Here is a 10,377-nt window from a genome sequence, read left to right as displayed (position 1 = left end):
GGTGGTGCTCACTTATAGGCCAACCGCTCAAGCAGTAAAAATTGTCTCCAGAAAATTCAAAACGCATGCAGAGACACTAGATGAATTACTTCACCGCTCAAATGTACAAAAAATCGCTCAAGCGGTTAATCAACTCTGACTTCTTTCTTGGTTTCAGTCCCTGTACTTAGTCAATGAAGTGTCAAACAAGGAATACTCAAGTCAAGATACGGAATATTAGCACAAAATCCTCTATATAGGCACAACTTGGATTGCATTCGCATCTAAACTATCATAACTTACAAAGCGAATATACAATTGAAATGAGTTTTGTCAAATGAGATTGCCAATAAAAAAGACCTAATAGTTTAGTTTTACAAAAAAAAATTTAAGAGCTCAAAACTTAAAATTTGTTTAGTTTACAATTTTTTTTAAACTGCTTTCAATCACCCTTTTTTTTTTTTTAATCGCATATCCCCTTCTCTTTTTTTTAACTAATATAGCTAATAAAGACAGAATATATCAAAATAGGTAATAAGATAAAATATTACATTCAACCATAATCATTTTTTATTTTTTCTTGCATAACCATCCAATCAATAAAAAAATATATATATTTCCAAACACAACTATTTTAATTAGTCTAAAATAGTCAAATAACCAATTAAAATAGCCAACTTCCTAAATAATGCCAAAATTTCTAATTACAAAATTATTTCATAATATACAACCAAACAAAATTTAAAAATTTAAAAACTTTTTTCAAAACTCGGCTCATGTGGCACGTGGTTTGTTCCACCACAAGGAAAGGTTATAAATAGAGTATAGTGTACTTTTTTTTTCATTGCAACACTCAACGAAACACAGCTACCGTTGTATGTGACATATTCCATGACAAAGACGGTTAAAATGACTATAATATTTTTTTTCTATTGTGACATTCACTTTTTTCCATTATAATGGCCCCGTTTGGTGTAGTTGTTAAAATAGATTACAGATTATAGATTATGACTTTATCAGAAGCTGTTAATCTGTTTGGTATAACTGTTGGATTATAGATTTAAGTTACTGAGTAGTGTTTGTTAAATAAGCTGTGAAGTAGTTTTTTCAATTAGTTTTTATTTTTTATTATTCACTACTTGTTTATATTTCTCATAAAAAATAATAATAATATTTTATATTCCATTTGGGTCTTTTTCTATTTTTAAAAAAATAAAAAATAAAAAAAATTAAGAGTATAACCGTAAATTAACATGTTCACAGCAGAAACTGATAATCAGAAGCAAGGGGTGAGCAACTTCTCAGAATCAATTTTTTTGACTTAAAATAAGTTGTTAGAATCAGAAACTATTTGAAATAAGTTTAACCAAACAATCCAAAATAACTTTTCAAAAGCCATAAGTCATAAATTGACTCAAAAAAACCCAAACAAACACCACCCATACCCATCCAACAAAAAGTTAAGAGAGTGCTGATGCTGCATGATCTATTACAAAGAAGGATTTTAAAAAGGATATAATATATTATCTTTTTTCATTATGATACCTACTTCTTCCCACTATAACTTCTAGCAAAATATTAAATTTATTATTACACATCCAATAAGACCAAACCAAATATTAAATTTATTACACATCCAATAAGACCAAACTACACATAAGAAATATCTTGAAGGGGCCAGCATTGTCTCCAACCCAAGATCCAAGACGGATTGGAGTGTGACGTTAGGCTCTTCGGGTCCTATCATGAGTATTGTTTTGATAATATGAACCATTTGATGTATAGAAATCATCAAGTATGTTATTTCTATAAAAAATCACTTTGATCGGATATCGATTACTACTTGATCAAATTAAATTTCTATCAACAATAAATATAATTTTCAAAATAAATTATTGACAAAAATCTGATCCAATCAAATAACTATCAATATCTGATTAATGTATTTTTTTACAAAAATAAAGTATTCAACAAATTTTATATATTAAACAATTTAAATTATCGAAAAAAAATCTATAGTAAATCATATAGACCCAATCATTTTGCTTAGTTAGAGTTTTTTAAAAACACTTTTAAAAAAAATTTACTTTCTTATTTTTCGTATTTTTTTTATTTTTACTATTTTTTTAATATTTTAAGCATTTTTTTTTAATTTTTAGACACACCTAACGCAAATAAACTTAAAAAGTATAATTTTTATGAAAAAATCTTTTAAAAATTAAATAAATACCAAAAATACTAAAAAAATATATAAATTCATTACATTTTCGTATTTTTATATATTTATTAATTTTTTAAAATATGTTTTAATAAATTTTTTATTTTTTAGATACATCTAAATAAGGTGTATCTGAAAAATAAAAAAAAATACTTAAAATTTTAAAAATATTTATTAAAAACAAAAAAATATAAAAAATAAAAATTTAATAAAAAAACTCAAACAAAACCCAATGAATAATATCGTCCAATAACAAAGTAAACTTAAAGCAAACCTGTCCCATCTTGAAACTATTTCAATCACAATTTCAAAAGTGGGAGGGAATCGTGCTTTTTTGTTCCTTTGAATAAATCGAAGCCGTTGATGCATTACTTAAACCATAAGGACCCTGCAACCACGGGATCTTTTATTACTTTTTGCCTGCTAAAGACTTCCCCCCACTGACAATTAAAGGCTTGGGCTCTGTTTGATTGTGTTTTCAAATTACATTTTAACATTATTACTCGTGCTTCATGTTTGGATAGTACTTTTAAAATACAATTCAATCATATAATTTAAACTACGATTTGAAAATCCGTTTGACAGCCTATGATTCATTTCTCAACTTTCAACGTTTCAGCCTTTTTTCTCTTCCTTTCTGAAAAGCTTTCATCTCCATGTCTCTTTGAAAATTTTCGTGTGAACTAATCTACTCATCTTCCTTTGTCCGTGTAAACGATCAGACTGAAGATTCGTCACGGGTAATTTTCACATAGAACTCAGACCATTTTTTAAATGGTGAAAAAACAGAACAGATAGGTAACAGATAGCAAAACTGAGTGCGGAGGACGAAGGGGTGATTGAACCAAATGACCGGCCAGTTGACCGGCCGAATGACCGGCCGGTTGTCCCTGGAGGTTCAGAAGGTGCAAAACAATTTTTTTTTTCTTTTCTTATCTTATATTTATTTATTCTTTTTTCCTTACAGTCGTATACTGATTACTTTGTTTGCAGGTTTTGACTTCGCCTTTGCTTTCCTTCATTGTAGCTGTGTTGAACAGACAACTAGAGTAGGAGTGGTAGGTGTATTGCGAAGTGAAATTACATGATTAACCTTATTCATTTTGTTGTCATTCAAATCAAGAGGGGTAAATTGGTAATTTATACACAAATTTCAATCCCCCCAATTATATGACCCGTTCATGGGTAAGTACAATAATGCATATGAAGAAGTGATTCTTTTATTAAATTAATAAAATATAATAAATGAAAAAAATTGATAATGTTTAGTAACGTTTACGTTTTGATTTGTATTTAAAAATATTAAACACACTGATTTATGTTAATTTTGATTAATACGTATTCTGAAAAGTTGTTGACTTCAAATAGAAAATTTATTTTGAAAAAAAAATTATTCAAAAAAATTATTGAAAAAAAATTAATTGAAGAAAAAATTAATTTTTAATTTCAGTATTTTAAAAATTATTTGGTTATTATTGTTGATAAAAAAAAATATGGATATCGATATCTGAGCTGTGTGTTTGATTATAAATTATTAGTTGAATTAAGTTTTGAAAACTATTTTCAAAACACATCACTAAACAAATTTTTACCTTTCACATGTCACATCAAACTTTCAAAACTTAATTCAAAATACATCTTTAAAACACAATTCAACACTCTATATAAAAACCATAACCAAACAAATTTTCTACACTCGAATCATAATTCTACAACTCACAAACTCAAAATACAACTCATACTCTCAAATCACATTTACAAAACACAACCAAACGCAGGCTTGGTTTGTCATGTTTAAAAAAAGTCAAAAAGTTAAAAAAGTACTATCTTATTTAAGTTATATCATTTTATTTAAATCATATTACCTCTCTAACACATTATTTCAAATCCAATCCACACCTAACTCATATTTTATAAAAAGTCAAAAAGTGCACTTATTTAGATCATTCCAAACAAAACTTTAGGTTGCATTTGGTAGAGTTTTGTAAGTATGATTTGAGAGTATGAGTTGTATTTTGAGTTTGTGAGTTGTGAAATTATGATTTGAGTGTATAAAATTTGTTTGGTTATGGTTTTTGAATAGAGTGTTGAATTGAGTGTGGAATTGAGTTTTGAAAGTTTGATTTGACATGTGAAATAAAAAAATTTGTTTGGTTATGAGTTTTGGAAAGAATTTTCAAAACTTAATTCAAATTATTATAACTCATAACAAAACACACTACTTTCACGCTATTGAAAATTCTGATCAACACTCATAACCAAACTTTTTTTAAAATTCAATTAAAAAAAATTATTATTAACAGAAAATAACATTAATCAATTTTTTAATTGAAAATATTACAAAGAAAATAATTTTTTTCAAAATAAATATTCAAAAAACTTAAATAAAAAATATTTAAATAATCTAAAAAATTAATAAGTAAAAAATTTAAATAAATATTCAAAAAAAATTTAAACCGTAAAAATTTTAAAAATTTAAATATTCAAAAATTTTAAATAATTTAAAATGTTAATATTTTAAATTTAAAAACAACTGTACACTCAAATCGTAACCAAACACATAAAACAACACTTAATTAAGAAATTGTTTTTAAAACTCATAACCAAACACATAACTCGAAACTCCATACTACTTTCACAATTTTACACTCAAATTGTAACCAAATCCATAACAAAAAAAATTAAAATATTTAAAAATATTTTTATAAAATTGAATTTGAATTTATTTTTATAAAATATTTTAAAATTTAAAAAATTAAAATCGTAATATTTAGAAATTAAAATATTTAAAAATATTCAAAAAATTTAAAAAATTAAAAAATCGTAACATATTTAAATATTAAAATATTTAAAATCTTAACAAAATTAAAATATTTTTAAAATATTAAAATATTTAAAATATTGATTTGAATTGAGTTTTGAAAAGAGATTTGAATTATGTGTTTGGTTATGAGTTTTGAAAAGTAATAATTATGTTTTGAATTGAGTTTTGAGAAATTAGTGTAAAATTATGATTTGAAAGCTCCAAACAAACAATACACTCAAATCAATGGGTAGAATTATATTTTGAAAGACTTACCAAACGGAGCTTTACTTTCTCGGGAAATGATTCAACTTTGTTTGGCAGTATTTGATTTATTGATTTAGATATAAATTTAAAAATAAAAAATAAAAAATATAAGTAAAATATAAATAAAAAATATTTTTTTTTTATTTTTTTAAATCTTTATTCAAATTTATAAACTAAACCAAACATAAAAATAAATTTAGAAAGCCAAGTTAATTAGAAAGTTAAAAAATTAAACATCAGGAAGTTAAAAGATATTTTATTATGGAGTATTTTGGAAATTTTGGTAAAAAAACAGTTTTCTTTTACAAAAAAAAAATTACAAAAAAGCCAAAAAAATCAAGTTTTTTTAATAAAAAAAATCAAAAAATTAACTTTTTACTAACTTTTCCAGACACCGAGTCTTGATAAAAAAAAGTTTAAAAGTATTATACATCTTATATTACATTCATATTTATACATATGTATAAAAAAGCATATCAATATATATTCTAAGAACACATGTTATCAAACCCTTCTCTAATTTCTTTACATTTTGTATTTTTTTAATAAAAAATTTAAACACATTATCGAATAATTTTTTACTTTATATTTTATCCTAGAGAAATGCTAACTTACTATTGTTGTTGGTGTTGAAAATGTATAAAAGTGTATTAAAATATGTAAAAAAATTAAAATATATAAAAAATTCTAATTAATGTTCAAAATATATATAAAAATATATTGACATATATAAAAAAAATTAAAATATATAAAAAATATATTAAGAATATAATTTTTTTGTTAAATTTAATATTTTTTATTGACAACATTTAAGATTGCCATCATTCACCTCGCAGAAAAGAATAGATGTGTGAAAATATAAACCAACTGTGAGGATATATTTTCTGAATACCAACACGTGGCATGGTGACGCCGACGTGTCAGCCGAGGTGCCACGTGTCCTGGTAGTTACGCCGAGGTGATCTCGGAGTTGCCGATGTTATCTCCAAAGATATCGGAATCCGAGATAGGCGGATAGGGGACAAGAGTCCTAAGACGAAGAGGGGACTTAACCTAGATAAGGATAAAGCTCTTAGGGAGTTTATCCTTATCTCTTAAAGAGTCCAAAGTAAACATTGATATGAAGTTCATAGAAGTCATACTTCTAGTGGGACTTGGATTGAGTATATTATAAAAGAGAGGCACCCCCGTGGGTCTAAGGTATGCAATTTATGTTTTGAGTATTCAGTTTAGCACTTGATTATCATTGAGAGATATACTGACTTGATCGTCGGAGTGCCCCCGGGTGGAAGAACCACCGCCGGAGCTTTTTCTTCCTGTTACAGGTTGCTAAAGCCATCTATTCTGTCTGTGCTCTCCAGCTGATCACTAAACGGGCAGTGTGGTCAGATTTTCACCCACACAATTTGGCGCCGTCTGTGGGAACGAAGAAAGAATAGATGGCCAGTAACGGACAGCAGGAAAATATTGGGGATGACGCTCCCACTGGGAGTGGTAGACCAATTGACCTTGACATTGAAGGAGACAACCACAATGCAGAAGCCCGTGACCAGGGTCACAGAGAGAACGACGTCATCCCGGAAGGTGACACGTCAAAAAGAACAAACCAAGGAAAATACTACAATGAAGATAACCTCCAGGTATGGAGGGACAGGTGCCTACGGAGGGATGAGGAAGTAAAAGAATTGGCGAACAAGTTGGCAGACCTTCAGTCAGTCGTCAACTTCATGATGCAAAATAATGTTATGCAGCCACCATACCCGCTGCAAGATACGTCGATGCCAGCAACCAACACCCAAAAAGGGCGGAAGAAAAACAATCCCCGAGGTCCCTCAGCATACCAGGAGCGGAAGGCATTCTCACCAGCCTTCCAGGGAAGTCGGACGGGAAAAGCCGAGGCAAGAAGAGTCCCGAAGGACGCACCACATGAAGAATCTAGAGCCCAAAGAACATCGACATGTTCAGGGGCAGGTACTCCACTTTGACGAAACCCATGAATAAAGATCCAAACGGACCCACCACGAGGCCGAAAGCAGTGTACCAAAAAGACTAAAATCCAAAGACAGCCGAGCTCCAGGGAGGAGCAAAGAAGACCTGAGGGACTACCTCAAAAGGAGGCAACAGAATGCTGAAGCCGAGGTAAACTCCCCAGTAAAACCGAAGACAGCCTTTTCGATGAACCACCCAAAAGATTCAGTATGCCGAGGTTTCAAATCTATGATGGTAAGTCAGATCCAAACTTTCATGTTGGGCTATACCTGAATTCAATGGCATTATATAGCGGAAACGAGCCGTTGCTCTGCAAAGTATTCCCCTCATCCTTTGGGGAAATTGCATCTGATTGGTTCCATAAGTTACCAAAAGGAAGCATAAAGACATGGGAAGGCCTGGCCGAGATGTTTGTGGCCAGGTTCGTGACCAACAAGCTGCAACCCCTGAGGGTTGATGCTTTGATGGCTCTAAGAATCACCAAGGAAGAAGGCCTTAGGGCCTATGCGAAGAGGTACTACGAGGTGTTCAACCGAATACCCGAATGCAACCAGGAAGTAGCAGTCGTGTCTTTCAAGAACGGCCTGAAAGATGACTGCCCACTACGGAAGTCTTTGGCAAAAACATTGCCAAAAAGCATGGAAGAACTCATGGCAAGAATTGAGAAATACGCCAGGGCCGAAGAAGATACATCGGGAAACAAAGAGGTAAAGCAAGAAAAGGGAAACGGCTCGCCAAAGCGAGGCCGAGTCAACAATGGGCCGACCAAACAAGAAACAGAATTAAGAAATAAACAAGCGGTAACGACGGTATTCCGGATCCCAATCCATAAAGTCTTAGATCAGATTCGAAATCAACCTTATTTCAGGGCTCCGGCAAGAGCACCAGGGGAATTCATGGGAAGGAACGTTGGTAGACGTTGTGCCTACCACAATGAAGAAGGGCACCCAACTCAAGGCTGCAGAGCCTTGAAAGCACACTTGGAGGACCTGGTAAGACAAGGCCTTCTGAGGGACCTGGTCGATGAGGCCAGGACAAGGGAAGAACAGGCAAGGTTGCCTCAACCACCAGCAGCACCGCCTCCCCCAGCACAACTACCACAAGCAGGAGGACCGAGGGTGGTTAATGTGATCCACTCAAGGGTCAACGAAAACGAAGTCAGAGGAGAAACCCAGAGGGTAAGACATTTGCAGCAAATCTACCAAGTCGGGGAGAAGAGACATCGGCTAGAAGAATACCAAGACCCGATGATAGCCTTTACTGAAGCCGACCTGGAATGGGTCCAACATCCGCATAATGATGCCTTGGTAGTATCCCTCCAGGTTGGGGAATGCCAAGTGAAACGCATCCTAATAGATCAAGGCAGCTCCTGTGACATCATGTATGTCAGATGTTACAAAGAGCTGGGCCTTCACCCTGATGACTTAGAACAATCCAGCGGCCCGATGGTCGGCTTTAATGGAACGCCGACATGGCCACTGGGCGCAACAAGCTTGGAGGTACAAGCCGGCACTAAGAAGATCCGGACGGAATTTCTGGTAATTGACACACCATCACCATACAACATCATTTTGGGAAGGCCGTGGTTGCATGCAATGGGGGCAGTTCCCTCAACGTTGCATCAACTACTGCGGTTTCCAACAGAGCATGGAATTGAAGAAGTCAGAGGGGATCAACTACAAGCAAAAAATTGCTCCATGGCAGCAATAAAGTCCACCTGCAGTATACGGGAGCCAAAGAAAGCAGAAGTTGAAGATGAGGACATGGAAGTCCTAGAAGACGTCGAGAAGGAACCAGCCGAAAAGAGCGAAGAGGCGCTAAAAAAAGTTTACGTCCAAGAGGACGACGAAGAGCGTTTCTTTCTTCTCGGCTCAGGATTAAGTAGAGAAGAAGAGAAAGAACTGGAAGATTTTTTAAGGGCAAACATAGAGGTGTTCGCCTGGACACCTTATGAAATGCCAGGCATCGACCCCGAGGTCACTTGCCACAGACTGAATGTCGACAGATCGGCAAAACCTGTGATTCAACGAGCCAGAAGACCGATGTTGATGCACGTCGAAGCAGTAGAGGAAGAGGTAGACAGACTCCTGGAGGCCAGGGCCATCCAAGAAGTCCAGTACCCAACGTGGCTGTCCAACACAGTAGTAGTAAAAAAGAAGAATGACAAATGGAGGGTTTGTGTAGACTTTACCAGCCTCAACAAAGCCTGTCCCAAAGACAGCTTTCCCCTACCAAAGATCGACCAACTGGTAGATGCTACTTCAGGACATGAAAGGATGAGTTTTCTAGATGCATACAAAGGGTACCACCAGATTGCCATGTACCCTCCAGACGAGGAGAAGACCGCGTTCATCACCCCTAAAGGCTTGTACTGTTACAAGGTAATGCCTTTTGGGTTGAAAAACGCAGGAGCAACCTATCAGAGGTTAGTAACAAAGATGTTTAAGCACCTAATTGGTAAAACAGTAGAAGTTTACATCGATGACATGGTCGTAAAGACTAAGGAATCAAAGGGTCATCTTGCCGACCTAAAAGAGGTCTTCGACATACTCAAAAGATATCGGCTCCGACTCAACGCCTCGAAGTGCGCCTTCGGAGTTGGATCGGGCAAATTTTTAGGGTATCTGGTAACAAGAAAGGGCATTGAGGCCATCCCAGACCAAATCAAGGCCATCCTAGAACTACAGAGCCCGACATCGGCAAAGCAAGTTCAAATGCTTACTGGAAGGGCCGCAGCCCTAAACAGATTCATCAGCAGAAGCTCAGATAAGTGCAGACCCTTCTTTAACCTGGTGAAAAAGGCCACAGAGTTCCTATAGACAGAAGAATGTGAAGATGCCTTAACCGACCTAAAAAAGTACTTGACCTCAACTCCGGTTCTTTCTAACCCAGTTCCAGGAGAGGAGTTGTTTTTGTACTTAGCAGTCTCAAAACACGCAGTCAGTGCAGTACTAATCCGAGAGGAAAAATGGGAGCAAAAGGCTGTCTATTATGTAAGTAAAACTCTGGCCGACACAGAAACAAGATACCTACCACTGGAAAAATTAATGCTGGCCTTAGTAATGGCTTCAAAGAAATTGAGCCATTACTTTCAGGCACACAAGATTGTGGTCCTAACAGA

This window comes from Camellia sinensis, chromosome 5 (genome assembly GCF_055761805.1).
Source record: "Camellia sinensis isolate YWXY chromosome 5, ASM5576180v1, whole genome shotgun sequence".
NCBI classification, from domain to species: domain Eukaryota; kingdom Viridiplantae; phylum Streptophyta; class Magnoliopsida; order Ericales; family Theaceae; genus Camellia; species Camellia sinensis.
This window is presented reverse-complemented; position numbering follows the sequence as displayed.